At 42.5% G+C, this 22,373-nt stretch overlaps 1 protein-coding gene across 1 annotated transcript in view; it reads left to right on the top strand.

Annotated features, from left to right (window-relative positions):
* The window catches only part of LOC311012555 (SPRY domain-containing SOCS box protein 4-like), a 62,157-nt gene that overhangs the window by 588 nt on the left and 39,196 nt on the right, over positions 1–22,373 (top strand). The window lies entirely within an intron of this gene.

The raw sequence follows: 22,373 nt of genomic DNA, 5'->3' as shown, positions 1-22,373 counted from the left end.
GAATCACAATAAGCCATGCATTCAAGAACCTTTATGACTCGTGACCCTTAACCCCTCAAATGACACGTTTCAAAACTGATTTCTCTTGTGACATCTTCTGGGTTTTCTTTTTCATATCGCACTGTCGAAATAAATTGTTTCAAAACTTATAATGCCCAACACTTGCACTTTGTATGAGCCTAAAGATGCTTAATATCCCAAGAGTAGTGCCACAGGATGCATGGCAGCGATTGATTCTAGAGAGTTAAAGGTGTATGTGTAGTGCACATTGTATGCACAGTGTTTACGTACAGTTTTGTAAAGTAAAGGTGGCTTTCCCCAGCAATACTTGATGTGCCATCAATTCTCTATGTGGCCGCACCTTGATAGTTCCTCAGTCAGGAAGGTGACAAGGACGTTGGAAATGGAGAGCAGATGGTAGGAGCTGGGAGGGGAGGAGAGGATGGAGTGCAAAAGAAGAGCGGGGGACAAGGGGGTACTCGCTCCCTCCTCATGTGTACCAGGTGCAGCATCGCCTCATTTACTTTAATAACAAGTAATAGGCAAAATAAGTGTGTGTGTGTGTGTAGAGCAAGGGCGGGGTCTGCGGGTTGATGGATGACCTGTCTAGATAAGGGGGGGGGGGGGGGGGGGGGATGGAGCATTGTAATGGTGACAGGGTGTCATTTATCTGTCTACTGGGTCTGACCAGCCGGTCCAGAGAGGGGATCAGTCTGCTCCCCAGCATTTCCCCTTACTGCCTATGTCTCTTTTTATGTCCTTTCATCTTATCTCCATACTTCCTTACTTTCCACCTCTTCTTCTGTTCCCTATTTCCCCAAAATTCCCTAAACATTGTGTGACATACATCTTCCCAGGCTTCCCCCCCATCACTTTTCCATCTCCTGTCCCACTATCTTTGACACTATTTCTTACTATTTCAATTGAAAGCTCAAATATTCCAACTGACACACTCATTATGCACCATTTGACACTTTGACTATTTGCAGTGCACTTGTTATCTGGCGCTTCAACCTCAGCTGAAATTTTACATACAAATTTCAGCCGAGTTCAGTTCAACTGACATTTCAACTTTCTTCATCTCTTACTCTTTAAAGGAAAGTCAAACGGCTTTCAGTACTCTTCAACTTTCAGCTCTGACATACAAAGTGACAATTCAACTGCCTGACTTGAAATTGAAATTTCAATTGCTATAATTTTTTTCTCTCCTCCTCACACGTTTTCAGCCTAAAGCGAGCACACTAATATTTTCCTTTTTATAGAATGCACTCTCCATCCTAATGTGTTTTCACCCCGTCTTTACTTCCTGCTTTTTTCCCTCCATTTAAATGAAAATGTTATCCACCCAGAGGGACTAATAAGCAGCATTATGTGTCAGAGTGAGGAGCGAGGCAGATGGGATTCAGCGTGTAGGCCAGATAAGGGTTTTTAACTTGGCGTGTCTTATCACACCCTGTCACAGCTACTTAAACTAAACACATACTGACTGGCATTATATATATATATAAAGTGGTAAAAATCCTTAAAGTGAGATAGTGGAAGTTCTGCTGGAAGCATGTTGGAGTAATCCCTAATGATGTCAGAGTGCTAATTTAAATACTGTGATGTGGAGATGGGCGGCTTTTTTCGGTCAGTTCACAAAAGAAACGACCAAATGCGTTGACTCAGTGCTATTGCACTTCAATTACTCAACATATGGTCCCAGAGTAGAAATTGAGAGCAGATTTCAGGTCAGTTTCTTGCCAGTTCTCAGACATATGGCTCATCTGCATTCTGCTCGCAACCGAGTGTGTCACCGTGCTCAACATTCACTGACGATTGGGTGACAAGGCGGCCAACGTTTTGCACTCGGTATGAGTTATCAGCCATCATTATTTATAATTACTGTATCTCCCCTCCTTGCATACTGTGTTTGCATACCACAGCAACCAACCACAGGAAGCAGGCTTTTACAGGAAGCATGCACAAAGATCTGAACCTGTGAAGGCTCAAATTGGTCTAAATCAAGGTGCAAAGTAGAACAGTGTTTTTTCTACTGATGAGTCATGTTTTGGCAAGCATGAGAAAAGTGTTAAATGCTGTGAAAAGATTTTGATTTATATATGACCTATCTAGAGTTACAATCTTTTTTTTTTTGTGATCAAATTTTTTATTTTCCATTTTTATATAACAGTCAAAACAAACATAAAAAAAAAAAAATGTATTGCCAACCATGACAACAATGAAGCACAAGTAGGGAAATCTAGGCAAATAAACAACACGTACCGAACAAAAAACAATATAATCATAATAATAATATAGAGAAAATAAATTATTTAAAAAAAAACAGTAAAAAAGAAGACATACACACACTTAACAGAGGGGGGACACACAAGAGGGAGAAGACCCTAAAGGTCACCCATTAAGTTAACAGGGTGTTTTTCCTCAGCACTTCTGCTGCGCTAGCCCTTGCATTCAACACACTCTCATTGGCGCCGTTGACCCGAGCTGAGAGTTACAATCTTCAAGTGAGACATTATCTGTAATTTTGTCTGTAAAATGTCAGAATATAGTGTAAATGGTCATCACAATTTCTCAGGGCTGAAAGTGACATGTTGAAATCGCTTTGATTTGTCTGAACAACATTCCTAGCAGTAACGCTTCTTTATTATGACCTTTGCGACAGCTGTGGCCAGAGACATTATGTTTTCGTGTTTACCGTACGTCTGTTTCACCCTTTCTTTTTGACCCAATATCGAGGGAATTTCTTCAAAATGGTCACAAACCTCCACCTGGACTCAAGGATGAACTGATTTGATTTTGGTGGTCAAAGGTGAAGCATACACAAAAATAATTGGACTCATAACTAATGAGGGCAGATACCATGAGCAGGTAGCCCTAGCAACCACCAGTTACAACCTCCAGCATCCAAATTACAGAGACTCGTTATAGATTTCAGGCACAACCCCCTCCCTCTATCCCTCATACACATGTCAGGAGAACCCAAAACATCATCAAATGGAATCAATAGAGACCACATTGCCAAAACGGTGCACTCCATCAGATCTCCGCCAGTTGCGTCTGCAATAACCACTGCTGTATTGTGTGATGGAACCAGTGAATTGTAAGGCGTCATTAAACCCACTTCGTTCAAACTCAAAAACATGGGGCCATTTATGCAGGCAACCGGCTCGAAGTCGTCATATAAGATACACATGAAGCGAACACAATTAAAATCTTGCCAGCTTTGCTGCGGCTGCAAAACAATAGAAGTGAGTCAACTCAGGTGTGAGCCTCAGCTGTTCTTTGTGTTTAATGCTAATTTGCGTGCCAACAAGCTAAACTTAGGTGGTGAACATGATGCTGTAATTAGCTTTAGGCTAATTAATTATCTGAGGATCAACTAATTGTTTCAGCTCTGTATGTATGTATGTATGTATGTGTACGTCTATATATGGATTTATATGTATATCTGTTTGTCTGTCTGTCTGTTTTGTTTACTGTGGGTATAGTCATGTATGTAATTCTGTCCTTGGACAAACATGTAATTGTATGCATTTTAGACTGGCAGATGGGGGTGGGAACGGGTTAATATTCAGAAGCCTTTTGTCAAGTCAATGACTGCTGAGCTTGCAAAGATACACACGCACACGCGCACACATAGAAATACTCATGTCACTCAAAGGAAACAGCACTCTCATGCACTGCTGCGTGCTGAAGTCAATGACATCGACTGCTGCAGAGAGGAAAATCAGGAAGATGATGTGCTCCTCCTGCCCTTGACAGGTACTCAGTGTCTAAAGGCAGTGTCATTACAATGCCAGGAAAACTCCAGTAATAATACACTTTACAGTAATATGTGCAGATTTCCTGCCGGTGCCCTGACAGTCCAGTGAGTGGCAGAGATGTCATGTATTACCATGTCGTGTGTAATTTGACGTGTTAGTTTGTCAAGGAAAGATTGCAGTAGTCGGCCCAAATCATCTCGCTGTGATATCTTGTCTGATCTGATCAGAAGTTTGCTCTATTTGGTTTGGGGAGAATATAGAGGGCTGCTTGGTGGGAGTAGCAGTGAGCTCATTTGCATGTAAATGACAGGCAGTGTCTGAGGTGCTGTGCTCTTGCTTATTTGTCATCGTGTGGTGATTGAGTTTGTATACGTGCATTTGTCCTCTATATTGAAGTGCTTCTTTCCTCTTTTCTGTGCCTGTCGATGCGGCGTCATTAAGTGTCGATGTGTCAGCCCTCATTCTGCAGTCTGCCCGTACTTTCATGGTTTCCAGGAGACTATCTGATGGCTTATCCAGCTGGATGCAAACCATTTGAGTCATCCTGGAATTTAAAGCAGGCATGAGATCATTTTGGCCAGAGTGAAAAATGCGATTGAACGAAAACCCAACTGTGTATTAACCGCTCTGATATGCTCCGTTTCAACACGTTTCAAGATTCTTTTGTCTTATGAAAAACAGGTTTTCTCTCTTATAATCCCAGAGTGCTGTTGTAACAGGAATCCGGTGCTGACTTCTCTGTCTATTTAGTTATAAAACCCCAAAATATACCAGACGGCACTCTTGAGGCTTAGTTGCCACACATCATATTCACACCAATATTATATGTGATATTAGATTTGTCCAGAGGCCTTAAAGGGAATGGGATGAATCCAGGGCTTCAACACTTGTGGGGAAACCCAGTTTATAACACAAAGCTTAGGGCTGTGCAATATATTGATATTGTATTGATCTGAGCTGAGATATGGCTTGGATTTTGTGTCTTTGGGAAAAACATTGTAGCACTACTAGACTGTAAACATGAATGCCACCTGTAAATGAGCACATGTTCATGAGTTGTAAAATAGCATAATTAACAGCCCAGCCAGTTAAAATTAATGATGTATAATTCAATTTGAAATGCATTATAATTATAATTATTCGAGTCAAACACAATAATGTCAACATAATTAAGTGTAATTACTTCAAAGTTATGAAATATACAATTAATTGGAGATAAGTGGTGAATAAGTGGTTTGGATAAGAGCATAAGTGTGTATATAGGAGAATATTGGAAATGACATGCGGCAAGTTCTCCTAAATCACTTTCACTAGTAGTATATAGTAATGTAGTACGGTAGTAATAGTTCATTGTTTTATATCAGATAAACAGGCTTTTCTTCTTCTACCAATGTCCTGCACACGCTGCAGGTTGAGGCCCTGCACCCCCACCCTGGGCCCATTCCAATATTCACTGTTCAGACCTCCCCATCAGCTTGGTTTTAATATACCAGCTTGAAGTGAGCTCTCCATGTGAAACTAAACAAGTCTTGGTGCAGCATTGAAATGATCTTGTAGCATTGATGATGCTGGAAACAGTCTCCTGCTTCTATGGCTTGAATGGCACGACTGCATGCCAGTCACACCACCTGCTAATTCTATGGGACAGTATGTGTTTAAAAAGTGTGAGGGCGCTTCCTCCCATGGCTCCCACTCCCTACCTCTTTCCGTCTTTGTCTCTGTGTGTTTTCTGGCTATAATTACAAAGCTCATGAAAACGTTTAGAGTCTCATGAATATTTAGGTCTTGGAGGAAGTGTCAGGGGAGACCCTATGCGTGGCTGGTCTGCCCTAATTATGGAGACTGGCCTCCATACACACCCATGCTTAAATTGAGGGAGGAACGCTGGGAAATGATCAAAAGCTGCCCATTTGGGAAAAGTTAGTACGGGCTTAAAGAACGGTATACGCATTCTGAATAAAATGGCGCACACACACACACACAAGGCGGTGAGATTATAATAGCACAGCTGATTGTGGCTCGCAGCTGGTTCTTTCTGCTCCCAATTGTTTCATAGTGAGGTTATGATGGACGGGAGCCCAGGAGATTAGTCAAGGGGACTGTGTGTGTTTATATCTTGCACTCAGGGGGGTTTAGGGGCTTTTTGATGTCATGTCATGCTAATAAGTGTTACTCATTGACTCTTTGATGGGAACTTTGAGTCAAGCGGTGACAGTACGAGAGAGTCATGCTTTTTGGCTGGAGGAAGCTGGAGAGGAAAGAAGGGTTCCGTGAACAGAACTAAGAGATAAAAGAGCGATGCAAGAAGAAGGGGGAGATGGGAAGTAGTAAAATGCGTGTGAGATAGTTACGGTGAAGGAAAAATAGAAAGAAGTAGTTTGTAAGAGGACTGAGAGAGGAAAGAGGGGTGTGAGAGAAAGGAGACAGGTGAAAAGACAGCGAGGGAGATTCAAGAGAGGAAAAAGAGGTTTGCATTTTGAAGGAGGCTTGTATTGTAATGAGTCATTTCAGACAGGGAGGCTGGCGAAGGATGGCGGAAACTGTAGAGATGTGAGAGGTGTAAGGAAATGTGGGAGAAAGATGAGAGACCTGAACGCCGTTTGAGGAGGATAAGAGAAGAGGGAGTACGTTGAAGTGTGGCACTGCAGATGGCGATGACTCCCTAAAGGTGAGAAGCGAGGGTGGTGGATTTAAATACATTTAGTCCCAGAATAGAGACTAGTAGGATAATAATCATAACATCAATTTACATACATGTGCATTCATGCTTGTCACACACTGTCGCTGAGATGGAGATGCTAAAGTGGACACAAACCATGAACCTCAGAGACCATTCATTTTTTAGGAAAACAACCTAGATTTCCGGTTTCTGCCGCTTCACACAAAAGCTTTAAAATAACAAAATAAGGGGTACTTTTATTGTGATTAATTTATAGGAAATGAATGTTTATTCACGTTAGACCCAATCCTTCATAGTTGTATGCCATACCTTTAAATTTGAATAATAATAATAATAATAGGCTAATAACAAAAAGAAGAAGTATCAGAAGAAGAAGCTGTTGTGATGTCTCCCTCTTTAATATGTACCTGTTTTATTTGAGGTTCATAACCGTACATTGCACTAAGCAGTTGTTGGTCTCATTAGTTTGTGCAAAGTGCATGTTAAAATTTTTTTTAAATATTGAAATGTTAACAAGAAATGTTTTGATATCCATATTGTGTGAATACTTAAAAATAAATCGTTAGATTAATTGAAAAAAATCATTGTTAGATTAGTCGATTTAATAAGAAAAATAATAGCTGGATTTATCGTTTTGGGACTGCTCTATTTTTTCCCCACTCGAGGTCTTCAGGGTGCTCCTGCAAAAACACAAGCTGCATAGAGTGGAAAAATGTGTGGCTTCACTCTCATCACTCCAGGCTGCTGAAACTGTCTGATCGGGGCCTGCCATCAACATTAGCATTTATCACTGTGAGAGTTGGCCTCAGATAATAACTCACTGAATTACTTAAATGTCCAGATGACAAATCAAATGACAAAACAACACAGCATTCATTTATTCAAGTTGTTCCTTTATTGTGTCGCTTATTTGCATATTTAAAGTCGTAGTCCGTCACTCGAGACTTGTAAACACAACTTGCAAAGCTGCACTCCTGTCAACCAAGAGCAAAGTCAGGGCTGCGTATAATGTCTGATAGGGTTATTACACGACTCTTGCTCTTAACAACAGACAAGCTTGTGTCTTGGGTCATTCGGATGAGTCAGCTGTCATCCTTGTTGTCACGACGTGCCTCCAGTTTGTATTGCATATGTGTAAATGTCACGTAACCACGGAAATGCACGTAATTATATGGAATAATTCAAGATAAAAGTTTTAGGACATTTGCAAGCTCTCTCCTAATCGCCCCTGTTGGGACACTCTCTTCTTTTTCTTTCTCTCTTTTTGAAGTGTCGGTTAAATGTTTTAAATGTCATCATTTAATGAATTTACGCCAATTCAGCAGCACTGTGTATAGGCTCCGACCCGAATCCAATCCTGGTCGGGAGGGTGGTGGTCGGTTGATGCTACACAGATGGATGCTGGTTTGAATGGGGTTGAGATACAATGTTAAAGCCACTGTGTGTAGGTTGGGAATGCAGCCTTTCTGTCATCTCGGAGTTATTGTAAGAGAGGTTTCATCTCATAGTGTTTATGTCAACATCTGAATGGAAATAATGATGACGATGAAGCTCAGATAAATCCAACTTGATGCTTCACAATACAAAAGTACCATAGAAACAAGAAAGTTGGGATGCCTCACATGAGGCTGCATAATATATCGATATAATATTGATATGATTTAATATCGTAATATGGCATAAGTGTTGTCTTTTCCTGGTTATAAAGGCTGCATTAAATTATGTCATTTTCTGAACTTATTCCATTATTGTAACTGATCTCTTATTTGCCTTTTGAGTGAGTAAAGCTGATCTGGGCGGACTGATAGAGAATGGAAGTGTGGCGAGACGGAGGTGAATGATCCTGGTGACACGGGGGGAAAAGTCTGAACAGCAGTCTGGTGTCGAGTGACTAAAGAACCGGGGGTTGATCAACTGCACGGCGATGGGCTTAATTAAAGGCAGGTGTTGGTAATCAGCAGTAGTGGAAGCCAGGAGGCAGCCAAGAGAGGAACGCCTTTCCCACAGCACACAAGCAGACATACGAGGGGAGGAGAAGGAGAACCACCGGTTCTTGACCCATACGGGGGACTTAAAGTCAGGATATCAGCTACTTCTGTTACGACTAGTCTTTTGAACAATCTTGTCTTTGTGAATCGCCCAAATTTGTGGAAGTGCAATTTTATTTAATTAGGAGTACCCCGTTAATTTGAGGATGACAATAGAGATGAATTATCACAATATCCAGAATTGTAAAAGCCCTGATGTAACTCATCGATGTTCTGGGGGCCACGTGAGTCACAATAAAGTTAAATAAATTCAAACCGTAAACTTTAACTTACTGTGAAAAATCTGCGGCAGACCAGGACATTCTGTCGTCAAGCCGTGCGAGCGCTGCGGTCTCCACAGGGGATGAGGCCCAGTCTCGCTGCCACCATGTGTGAGCTTTCATCGGGCCACTTCACAGCCCTCCGAGCGGAAACCAGACCACCGCCGGCCACGTGCTGTGAAGGCATGCTGTTGCCGCACAGACGGGGATCCACACACACACACTGGTTTGATTATGAACACAGGCAGACCCACCCTCAAAGACACACAAACACACATGTCAGCGCCACATAATGACAGACCACAGTCTGACGAGGTGTGTCACCAGGGTGTGTGTGTGTGGGTGTGTGTGTGTGTGGGTGTGTGAGGGGGAAATGGTTAGCTGTTAGTGATCACTTCATCACATAATGGCAATCTGTTCATCGATGCTTCACATTCACCTAGAACTGAATGAATAATCGCTCCAGTGTCTTTCCCCCTCTGTCTCTGTGTATTTTTGACCGTCCTCAGCGGTATTAATGAGGTTTCAGATTTTGTTTTATTTCAAATGCAACGTGAGTAGCAGTTGTAGTGAAATTGTTCTGTGTTTGCTCTCGGTTCAGTTGAAGGGAAATGGAAGTTGATATGTGCTCACAGATAGAAAATAAAGTGGGGAAGCAAGCCTGCCAGTCACAGTTTATGAGGGAGTCCAGACAGCACTTCTTCATTTGGACAGTTTGTGAGTGGTTTCTCTATTTGCTGTTTATAGTTTTTATATTCCGTTAGCTAGATGGACAAAATGTAAAGCCAAGATTAATCACTTTCATTATGACTTAACTATCTAACTAAACTCCCTGAATGCACCATCTACGTAGAGCTTTATTATCTTTCACACTGCCCGAAGAACAATTTAGAAATCTAGATAATGCTGTCTACCTTTCAGGTTAATCGGGAAGGATCATAACGAGATATTGGTCTGATTTATCATGACCACTGACTTTTTCACTGACTCATTAAACCCGTATTAATAGCCTGGGTGTAAAACCATTCTCATGCAATAACACAAGCTTTAGCACACATTTATTTCCTGAGCGCCACTCCTCAACTCTCCATGCCGTCTCTCTGTTTCGTTTAGTGGATGAACCAGGGACATCACTAGGATTTAAGGGGGGGGCTTAGCCCCCAGGAGAAGCGTACTGTAGTACTGTATTAGAATTACACAGTGAAGAAGTCAAGCTAGTAACCAGTTAATAGCAGCAGACATTGTCATTGTTATCTTCCGTTCTCTTCTGTTACGGTCATGTTAACTTTTAGACACATTAAAGCCGCATGCTCAGAACAGGCCCTGATTGTGAAAATGTGTCTTATTCTGTATTTATTCCAGCAAAATGAGGATACACTGTCTGTAAAAAAACAAAATAAAACAAACAAAGAAAAACAAGACAGATAGGCGTTAAAGAAATGCTTCTTCCTAAAGTTCTTTCTACAGACTATGATGCTATAATCCTAAAACTCTATGTATACCCTTTGCCCAGAATGAGATTATTCTGAAAATAAAGACTAAAAAAAAGAACAATTTAGGGTAGCTCTAGCCCCTCTAAGATAGGCCAAACAACATCACTGGGATGAACATCCAAATACAGCAAAAATGGTACTAGAATAGGTTAAAAAGGTTTCCCTCCTGTATTACGGGCCGTGACTTTGCTTTTGTTTCAGATTTCACCAACAGAATTATTCCCACCAGCATCTCATTTTAAAGAAAACACCTCCAACATGGTATTTGCAGCTTCTGAGCACACACACACCAAACTCAATTACAAAGTGAGTGTACTGAAGCTCTCGAGAACACTTAGAACAGAAGCACCGTGTCATCTCAGTCAGCACTTTGTGCTTTACTACCGGATACTGAAACACAGTTTGTGTGTGCAACAGAGAGAGACAGTGGACGAGTGTGAGAGGAGGAAAAACACACTCCTACTAGTGAGGGATTAGAAGAGATGATGAGGACTCAGTGTAGCAAATGTGTGATAACGAGTCGAAGAACGAGGAAGAGAGTTTGTATTCGAGAGGTAGAGAGGTGGGTTAGAAGCTATTGCAAGAGATGGAAACGCCGTGAGCTTCACATAACGGGGAGAGCATCCCCCACTTATGATTTATTCATTCATTTTTGTTTTTCATTAAACGAGGATCTGGATCAGACACGGCGGCATGTGTGTGTGCGCAAGAGGGAGAAGGAGACATAAAGATGAGGACAGATGTTTCCGATACAATGAAGAGTGAAATCTGCCAGTTTAGACAAACAGATTAGCAGGCAGATGCAGGATATAAGACACGTACAGTGACATGAAACAACAGACTGGCATTCAGAGAGACGGACGTATGTGAGCCAGCTGTTTGTCATCTTCCTCTCCACGGCCGCCAGGAAACAACAGGTGATTGTATTCAAATGACAGATGCTGTGGCAAGGAAGAAGAGGAGCACGGGTTTGCTTCAAGGCTTTGGCCTCGGAGCTGGTTCATCTGCGTCTGTAACGGATCTGAGCGATCGCCTTGAATTAGTCAAAGAAACACGAGGTGGCTGTGAAACCAGAGAGTCGGCATCTCCAACTTCCAACGTGTGTGAGTTTGTGTGTCGGAAAGAGAGGCCGAGACGGCCAGAGTGTGGATAAGAGCTAAAACAATTAGTTGATTAAACCATTAGTCAGTCGTCGCTTATACTACGGAGCAAATTTGATTATCAATGAATCAATGAGGAAGTGTGTGACGAGTGATTCTGACATTAATAAACCCCAGTTCTTTTTTTTGGGGGGGGTTCGGGTTAAACGAACCAAAATGTGTCTTTCTGCCTTTATTTGTGGTTAGAGGATTCAATTAAAACATAAAAAGATTGTTTGAAATATGGCGAGTTAGAGCTTCTAATTTAGTATGCTATATATATATAGTATATATATATATATATATATAGTATATAACACAGTAAGTATTCAGTGCTTGAGGTGTGGAAACTCACCAATATCCTGCCTGTACCTGTAGAGATTTCTTTTCTTTTTTTTTTGAGGGAAAGCTTGGCGGCGTCACATAATCGAAAATTCCTGCTTTAATATCTCTCTTTTTTTTTTTTATAGAGGAGTGGCCCTGGGGAAATATTTGTCCATTCAAGGGGGGGAAGGAGGAGAGGGAAAGTGGCAGGGAGATGGAGCGGCGAGGAGAGTAGAGGAGACGTGGAAACGATGGATCAGATGGCAAGAAGCTCATTATTCTGTTCCTATATTTGGCTCTCCATATCCTCCACTCTTACTCTCACATGTACATTGGAGACGTGCAGGCCTACATCCTACAGAAAGCTGTCGCCTGCACGCCTGTCTGTCTCATGCATGCGTGTGTGTGTGTGTGTGCCTCCTCAGTACTTCTGTAGTTGTCATGGCAACATTAGATCGTCTGACACGAGGGTGTTTTCAGTGAGGTTGACGTATAATGAGCCGAGGTCTTTTGTTTTCACAGGCAGATATTCATCAGTTTGACCTTTCCCCTCAGAGCAGATAAGCATTCTGAATGTATGAGGCTCTCTCTCTCTCTCTGTTGCCGCGGTGAGTTTTTCTCGGTTCTCGTGTTTGTGACGACTCTCGTCTCATTACGGCGAGGTCTGGCTTGACAGCGAGTTACGTGTGCACAATGATCAGGTCAGCGGTCCCATTCCCAAATCCAATAAGACGATAATTAACCAATTAAAAAAGGTGAATAATTATTTCATTACTAGTACAAAAGTAGGAAAATGTATTGCTGAAATATGGAGATAACGGTACACATTTTGTAACAAATTTAAAAAGGAGAGCTTGAGAGGGAAGTTTGAACCCTCCACATGGCTGGTCAATGGCTGAATGTCACAACGTTGGTTTCAGAAATGGAAGCAGACCCCCCCTAATACAACATTGAAAATGTCCTGGTGGAGCACACTGACACCTCCTCTTGTAATCCTTCCTTCTGTGTGGACAACAGAGACATGCTCTCTTTGCTGGAAAGTGGTTGAATGGTTAGTGGCACAAAAAGATCAAAATTGAAGAAAGAAAGTCGATTCGTCTGTGAATTCAGTTTTTATATCCTTGTTTAGTGGAACATCTCACAAAAAGTTGCAACTAGTCCCATTGTGACTACTTGTGATAAGGTGTTTACATGTGAAAACAGCAAATACTCAAATATGTTTAACCTTTTTTCATAGAGTTGTTGTACAGCCGTAGTTTTGAATGTCTTGGTGGTTTCTCAGCACGCTGAACTGATATGGTGATCGGCTGCAAGCAAAATCAGATTAAATAAATGTATTTTTTTCTAGATCTAGGTACAAAAGCGATTGATTGCAGGTATTGTTTGACTGGAGAAGTTACCATCCTACCCGGTACGGGGTTATTTCAGTCGATACATATCGATAAAGGTACAGATACACAGTGGTTTGTTTGTCTATCATCCCATCTTCTTCTTTTTACCTCATGTGATGTTACCGCAACATCAATCAAAAGATTAATTAATAAGGAATAGGACTTACGGTAGTTCAGACATCCAGGATTCTAGAAGAAAAAACATTTATGAAGATACAAAATATCACTGAGAATCTCTGCTTCTATGATAAAAAAAGATGACGGATTAAAATGAAACTTCCCCACCTGCTTAATATCAGAACACTGGCTTGAATACAAACGCAGAGTAAGTAAGCAGACTCACACAGGGGATTGAGTCGTAGAGTGAGGGGTGTGTTGGGGAGGTCAAGACAAAGCCGGACAGACTGACAGACAGTGAGTGACACCTGCAGAGGGCTGCTAATCCCAGAGTAAAGTAGATTATGGTAGCGGCGGGGCGCTCCCTCACAGTCTGTCTGCAGGAAATGGAGCTGCCATAAGCTGCTAAGTTGCTGCGTGCTGGGGAACTGCTGGCTGTGCTGCTGTGTTGACCAGAATGCTCCTGGATGTCACTCCTAAGCCCTCCACTCTTCTTTTACCCGTCTCCCCCTGTCAGTCTACCTGCTCTGCAGAGTACAAGGTCTGTCTGTGTGGCTGCTGTCACTCTGTTCTAAACCCGTGTTTGTGTACTAATGCAGAGAGTCCTCGGTCATTGAAGATGTACATTTGTCATGTTGACTAACTCATTTTGTTTCCCGTATCATTCCTTCTGCTTTTGTCTTTACTTTTTCTTTTTTGGGCATGTTTGCCTGTGTTACTATAACACTTTCTCTTTTTATTTGTTATTTTTTTACGATAAATATTTTAAATTAAATTAAAAATGCTGTCGTCACACTTATCTGCTCCTTATAGGATGAACGTCTTCTGAATGTTAAAGAAATCTAGTTTTTGACCCCTTGCAGCAACATGGCTTATGCACCGATGCTGAAATACTGGAAGCTGGTCCGATTCTCACTCAATTAGCTGCCTCGGTTATCAAAGAATAGGTAAATCTGGAATCAGATACTTTTTTTTATTTTTATTTTTTTTATTATAAATTATTTAATCAGTAAATGCACATGCAAGGTTAATGTTTAATTCGGGCCTGATGTTTCCTTGAACATAAAAGAAAGAGCAGCTTATTCAAAAACACTGGGATCCCATCATCCCCAGCTAGGCAGAAATCTTTTGATAGGTGGTTGAACCACGTGTTCGCACAGAAGGTCGCACGTGTCACTGAGAGACAGTTGACGAGAAAAAAAGGGAACACACTGAAAAGCCAGGAAGACTGTTAGCAAACATGCACATAAAGAACGGGCATTTAAAAGAATATTCAATAGATCAGCTTTGCAGACTATTTGGGTACCAAATGACTCTGAACAATAGTTGGCCTTCTGCTGTTCAGGTTCACATGATGAGAGATGCTGCAGGTATTGTGTTCTTGAATTATGGGTGCAAACGATGTTTAGTCACGACACGGTTACATGTGCTGATTTATATATAAACACTATGAAATGTTGACTCAGAGTGAAAACACACGTCAAACTTTGGGCGGGCGGGGGGCGATCTCTGGACGTCAGCGGCGCCGTCGTCACACATTATGACAACACAGCAGAGTGCATGTCAGCCAGCGTGACAAGGCTAATATCACATTTTGTAAATGGATCTCTTTGCACAGCGTGACGCGCGGTAAATGGAAAATTTGAAACTCGGGGCTTGATGGGAACATTAAACGCTGCTGTAACAGACAGGTTTTATGGCCTCCCGAGACACGGTCTCTGAATATGTAACGTTGTCTATACAGGGGTCTATATGCTGCTATGGTGCTAACTCGCTAGTAGCTGTGTGTGGGTTATTGATGACCACACACAGGATAAAGACGTGTCCACGTAGACTGAACACAGGACAAGGTGCACTGTGGACAGGATTTCAGTCCATGAATGTTACTTTTTAAAAAGGTGCAAAGGAAAGAGTGGAACCCATTAGCCGTGTGGTTGCTCTCAGACGAATGACTGTATTAGGATCATTAATTAGTATTGATTTTTACACTCGCACACATAAGTCAGAATTGTGTTGTGTTGGTAAAAGTTTGTTCATATCTTTCATGACAGTATTTGACAAAAGATTAAAAAGACAAACCCAACCCCAATCTGTTCAGCCGTTACAGTGAGATAGTGAAGATTATGCTCTAAAGCCTGCTTGCCTTTCCCATTGCTTGTCTGTCCAGCGGCTTGTGTGTGTAGAGATAATGATAGTGCATCTATGTCTGCAACGATTACCACTGTCTCTATTTTTCTCTCTCTGATTGTCCGTCTGCCTGACTCTAACCTGGTTTTCTTGTTGTGAAGTAATGACTGTTGGATTTCGAAACAATGCTGGATCAGTAGAAAAATGACCATTCTGCACCGATTTCTCAGCCGCCATGTGCAATTGTTACAGTTGGAAATGTACGAGGTGCAAACACAAAGACCAGCTGGTGTGTCTGCGCCCGACTGGTTCGAGGAGGCAATGCCTGCGCGCGTCTCGGTGAGGTTTGTAAAGATCCAATTTCCTGCAGCAACTTCAGAGTTTTCGGACCTTGAAGTGAACCGATAGATAAGGCGATTTCACTCAGTGTGACACGTTCGTAAATGTGAATCATGTTGATAGTAAATTGTAGTCTTGGAATGCCACGAGCAACAACAACAAAAAAAGCCACGTCTGTGAAAGAGGAGATACTGCAGTGTGCTAGAAGCACTGTGATGTCGTGGACACATTTTTTTCCATCCCTGTAAGCTGCTGGGTATTGCCATATAATGTTTTTTTATTGTTGCAGTCCAGTGCGGCTTTCAGGTGACACTCAGGACCTAGGCCAGTACAAGAGATTTAGCAACGCTACTCTATTACCTCTGACACAGATGCGGAGTCTTTAACTTTTCTGCGGTATGTGACCCATATTCTTTTGCTGAACTCGGCACAAACGTACTCCTTAGCGGGGAGTCTCTAGTGTTTCAGCACTAGAACCCAAATGCCAATGTCAGCGTTGATGTGCTGTGATTAAATCAGCGGCGATCTTAAGTCTGTTGATATTCTGTGCACATATTGTCCAGGCCCCTTTGTAATTGAAGGATCTGACCTTTTTTATAAGACGTTTAATTGACAAACGACACAGCGACGTAATGAGTGTCTGCTACTGGAAGTTTGAGTTTGTGGGCTTTTCTCGCTCTCTCTGTAGGTGGGAGACGGCCACCTATCACAAGCCTGATCTGTGTGTTTGCCCCGGAGAGTGTGTTTATGATTTAGGGTCTCTGTGGGACACGGAGAGGAGGACTTGGCACGTGGCAACGAGGTCAACAGTGACAGACGCAGATCAGCAGATGTTGGAGAAAAGCTATAGGGGGTTGGGGGGGGGGGGCAGAGACGGGAGGCCAGAGAGGGGAGACGAAAGCAAGAGGATGGGCGGTGGAGAAAATGTGGGAGGAAAGGAGTGGAGAGGGAGGTGCTAGATTGATGGATGGATGAGAAATTATGTGTGAGCTCAGAGAGATGGAAGACTGGAACAAGGGACAGAGAAGAGGAAGAGGAAAGAGGTCATCAGGCTGCTGTAAAAGCGAAGGTTTGACCTATATTCCACTGATATTAAAGTGAAAATAGAGCTGCAAGTATTCATTTATTATTAGTCGACTGTTTTTATAATCAATTACTCTGTTTGAATATTTTTTAAGAAAAAAAAAAAGTATTTTGATTTCTTTTAATGTGAATATTTTCTTTATTCATCTGCGAGAGTGACAGTTGAGTTGTGGACAAATTTTTTTTAAAGACCAAACTATTAATCATTAATTGAGATTATAATCGATAGAATAATCAACTGTGAAAATATTCTTCAGTTGCAGCACAATTGTACACACACTAAGCCAGTGTTGAAAAGAGATATTTTTGCTGACCTACTGTCAACAGGAAATGCTCACATGTGAACATCATGTGATCTCAAACCTCTTATGGTCACATGAAGCATTTCTGAGAACTTTGACTTGCTGACTCAATCCCTTCTTCTGACAATTTAAAATAAACAAATCTGTTTGGGGGTAATTTGCTAGAACTGGTGGCTTAAGTGTTTTACAAAAGCTGAATAAGCGTATCAACTGCAAACTGTAATAAACAGTCTGGCAATACTCGTGTAGCCTCAAACAAGGCTTTCAGATGGGTCTTCCCTGCAGTGGTGAAGACGTGGCCTTTGTAAAGAAAGAGCTGTATTGTGCAGAGAGCGAGGGACAGACATGATACCCGGTGACAGTGTAATTGAAGTGTTTCAAAGAGAGAGAAAACTGCATGTGTGCTGTACAAAGTGAGACAGACTCACTTAGAGAGCTTTCCCATAATGAAACAAGACGTGGAAAGGTTGTGTTTTAATGGAGGGAGAGGAAGAGAGGGGGGGAAATGGAAGCAGCAGATTGCAGTCTGTCCCTCCTGCTGCCTCCATTTACCATCATTAATTGTGCAGCCAGGCTGAGTTAATGCCTACCTGCTCCACTCGGATGGCCAGCATCTCTATCCGCGTGTGTGTGTGTGTGTGTGTGTGTGTGTGTGTGTGTTTCAGTCAGCCTCTCTTTTGTGTTCACACACTATGACAGCTCAACGTTGGCGTTGTTGTCTTCTCATGGCTGACCTCGGACAGAGAGGGATGAGGATAACCGTCTGATATGAGGACATTGCTCCTATAAGGGACTCTTATAAAGGGATGACTGGGGTTGAGTTTGAAGATTCAAATTTGGGTTGGATAAGGGTTACATTAGACCAGAGCATACATTTTTGAGATGTGTGTGTGTGTATTTATGACAGGATATAGGCAGTTGTTGAAAAGGTTTATATTTGTGTATATATATATATATACATATAATATATATTATATAAGATAAGATAATATAATATATATATATATATGATGGACTAGAGCTGGTGGTGTGACTCCAGTTTGGTGCCTGCGGGGCGTGAATATGCAGTATGTCCCATACTGTGTTGTACCGAGGGAACTCACTGAAAGGGACTGAAATGTCAGGTCTATAATTTCTGTTCCCCGAAGGAGAGCAATGAGATCCAATCCCTGGTTCAGTGAAGAGCGGCTAGTGAACTGAGGGATGACTGTGGTGACGGCTGTATATAGGCTATAGGCAGGGCCCCACATACATCACAGGTCATCTGCCTTAAAAGGCGATAATAGAGGTGTCTTCAGGTGGTCACCTGGGGCATCATATCCCATACAATATGTGTTGTACCTTGTTCCTTTCCTTCAGGGAGCAGGAGTTATAGACATAGCATTTCATTTTATGAGTGAGGGACTATTTCTTGGCCGGTAAAACCAGAAACCAGGAACCATTGCGCCTGGCCAAGAAATAGTCCACCACAAAAATGTGCAGTCAAAACACAAATGATAATGAACTTCTTATCTAACTCAATAAAATGAATAAGCATGTCCCAGAATATCCTTTTAATTTGAAGCAGTTTAAGGTGAGTCAAGTAGATAATTAGGGTCCTCACAAATAGAAGAATATAAATAGTTCCCGTGTGAAAACAGCAGCTGATCGCTTATTCAGCCGGTGTGTCCTTCGCCATCCCTCTTTCACTGTTACCTGAAAATGACCATGCTTCTGTTGCTCTCTTCTCAGCCATCTGTACACATGTAATCCTACCATCTACTGTTTCTGCTCTTCTCCCCTTTCTCTGCCTCTAACTCACCATTCAGCCCAGGGCCGCACGTTTCCATGACCCCTGTTCCTCCCTTTCTTCTGCACTCCTCCTCTCCCCTTCCATCCACCCGTCTGTCCATCTATCTGCCCCTCCCACTGGATCCTTCTCCCCTGGGCCGCGTGGACAGTTGGATGGCTTTGTGTTTGACACGTGTGTTGGCAGGAGGTACACACACACACACACACACACACACACACACACACACACACACACACACACACACACACACACACACACACACACACACACACACACACACACACTTCCAGTTTCTATTGTGGGTAAACTGCTGCTCAGCTGTGAGCCCCCTAGCCCTAATTCTGTATGTGTGGGGTGAGGACAGAGCCCCCATTGTTCTGCAGATTAACTCTCTCTCACACTCACGCACACACACACACACACACACACACACACACACACACACACACACACACACACACACACACACACATACTCTCTCTCTCTCTCCTCAGACCCCATGGGGTCCCTTAAGTGTGAATGTGCCTTGAGGCAGAAAATCAGGGGGCAATTTACGGCAGAGTCCAGCAGAGAAGATGGGGGGATGTTCCACAGTCTCCGCTCGCTGTTTAAAGCCTTAATGTCAAACTGTATCTTTTGTGTCTTATTCCGGTTGATAGAAGTGAGCCTGAATCCTTCTATTAGACAATTGAATATTAAATTTGTGTGGATTTATGTGTACGGACAATTTACATAAATCTCAATCTGAGCTTTATGATGAAACACATTGTTTTTAATTCTGAGAAAGTTGGGACTGTACCCTTTACATCTAATATACCTTTATTATGGTGCATGTGCTCACAAAGGAAGTTCACTTCCAGCATTTTATCGCTGTGATGCCGGACAACACAATCAATTTCTGTGATCCCCGGTTTGAAGCAAAGCCTCCCAGAAGAGAACCCAGAAGAGCCTCTAATCCAGCAGAATTAGAGTTCGTGGGCATGTATTTGACATGCAAATTCAACTGTAAATAAGCAGCAGTAAAATAATGACCTGGGTCCTCATCTCCTCTCAACTATGGGCACGCTGTCTTGAAAGCTTCACAATTAGTGCGGCATTTCGTGCCTCTTTGTGATATTTCAAATCCAGACGCTCATCTAGGACTGGGGAAGGGACAACACTTAATTGCCTTTCTGTGGGAGAACTGATGGATTTCTGTAGCAAACAGGATTACAAAAGTGAAGTGATAGGATTAAAGCAATTAGGCTCGTGTACAAAAAACCACCAAGGAGATAAACTTATTTAAAGATACAAATCCAAATAAGGCCGAACTATTAAAGCGGCTCCATATATTAATGGGAAAATGATCAGTGAAATATTTCCCCAAGCCTTGAAACCTGAACTCACGGCTGTTTGACTGTAGCGGAAACTGAGCCTCAGATTCTTTGCCAGAGTTTTAACCTAGCTTCAAAGCCCCCTCCTCCCTACCTGTGTGTATTGTGTTAAGCCTACAGTGACTGCTCACATTCAAAACCATTGACCTACATCGGCGGGTGTCTGGAATAATGGCGAGTCAGTGGAGGTGCATGTGTGCAGATGTATGAATTCCTTCTGTATGCGGGGCAAAGGTAAAGTGTCTAACCAACATGTGCTTCAGGTGATCCATGGCCGCCTGTGTGTCTCTCTGTGTGTGTGTGTGTGTGTGTGTGTTTGTACAGATCTGCACATTTCCCCCCCAACTTTCAGTCTGAATGAGGCCCATTGACAGCTTTGATGTGGAGACACTTTAGTTGTGTGTGTTCCTTCGACTGTCTGTGTGTATGTGCAGTGCACTCGTGTTGAGTAGTTACAGTTGGAGTGTTTTACAAGCCTATTTTACTTTGAACATCTTAACTTCACAGTGAGGCCGTGACCAGAGTCTGTGCTTTTATAGCTCAGGATTTTTAAAGTTCAACATATTGGGAAGTAAAATAACGCAGTGTCGTCCATCCCTTGGGCTGATTCTGGTATGGAGACCTGCTAAGGCTACAACGTGCAGCTGGTTAGTTTAACTAACAAAGTCTGGACCCCAGGAAGAATAGCTGGGTCTGTGCCCCAGCTAATGGGGATCCTAATAAACTAAACTAAACTCAGTGTAGTCAAATCAAGCAATCTGCTTGATCTGATCACTCTGTATTAAGCATGTATCTAAAGTCAGTGTAGAGCTGCTTGGAAATAACAATTTTTTCTATATAATTTCCAATGAAACTTTTGTAATTTAAAATGATAAATGTACCTTGTGGTTATTTTATAAAGTGTGTGTAAGAGCCAATTGGCACTTTTGGTTGCTACCCGGAAGCACATACAGTTTTGGCCACACACACACAAACACACAGACACACACACACACACACACACACACGACACCGTTTCTCAGTCATATATATATATAATTGGAAATGGCAATAAATGCCACCAATTGTTTCAATGGCAAAAATGACTTGGACTTTCATTGATCAAACAAGGTAAAACGTGCGCCAATTACTCTACCCGTGGTACAGCACCCCAGGGGCTTAAAGCTTGGCTTAGCCACTGCAGTGTGTGTGTGTGTGTGTGTGTGTGTGTGTGTGTGTGTGTGTGTGTGTGTGTGTGTGTGTGTGTGTGTGTGTGTGTGTGTGTGTGTGTGTGTGTGTGTGTGTGTGTGTGTGTGTGTGTGTGTGTGTGTGTGTGTGTGTGTTGGTTTGCACCAGCTCCTGATCAAATACATCCTCTCGCTGATAGTTGTAGATGTCTGAGAACAGACGAAGTCAGAAAAAAAAAAGCATGACTTACAACTCCCACTGGCTGTAACACTGGACTGCCTCTGCAGACATGTGATGTAATGGTATGGTAATGACATAGTGTGAGCGGTGGTGCTGTAGGGAGTTTGGTTCCCCGGTGGTCGCTGCAGCCCTGAGAAAAGGAAGTCCAGACAGGAAGTGAGCTGGCTGGGCCTCAGTCCTGCATGACTGCGAACACTGTAGTCCGCTTCACTGCTGTTGTACATGTATGGAAAAAAGTAGTGTGCACATGCTTGTATACACACACACACACACACACACACATAGACAGTCAAGGGACGTGGTATCCCAAACTCTGTCTTCACTTTCTCGACTAAGCCAATGACCGATGTAGCTGCGGGAAAAGGCTCAGGCAACTTAAGGCTGATAAATGAAGTTAGTCATCGCGTCAGCTCTGAGCCAAGTTATGCAGCTATGTGCAGATGTGACGACAGGAAAGAACACAGAGCAATAGAGCAGAACAAAGCAGAGCAGGCACTGGATGTAGTGTGTTAGTTGCACAAATGTAAAGTAGGAAAAACGAACACCATAATCTCACGTGGAGTTGTGTTTTTGACCTCACATTTGTTAAACATGACATGACATTTTCATCTTGATGCCTACAAACGTGCACACGCTCCACTCGTGCAGTGTGTGTGTGTGTGTTTGAACATGTGTTTTGGTGTGTGCCTCTTACGGGGTGGGGGGGAGGAGGAGAAGGAGGGGGGGGGGGT

Source organism: Eutrigla gurnardus (genome assembly GCF_963514095.1).
Source record: "Eutrigla gurnardus genome assembly, chromosome: 4".
NCBI classification, from domain to species: domain Eukaryota; kingdom Metazoa; phylum Chordata; class Actinopteri; order Perciformes; family Triglidae; genus Eutrigla; species Eutrigla gurnardus.
Note: the sequence above shows the minus strand (reverse complement) of the source record. Positions and strands in the feature narration are given on the sequence as shown.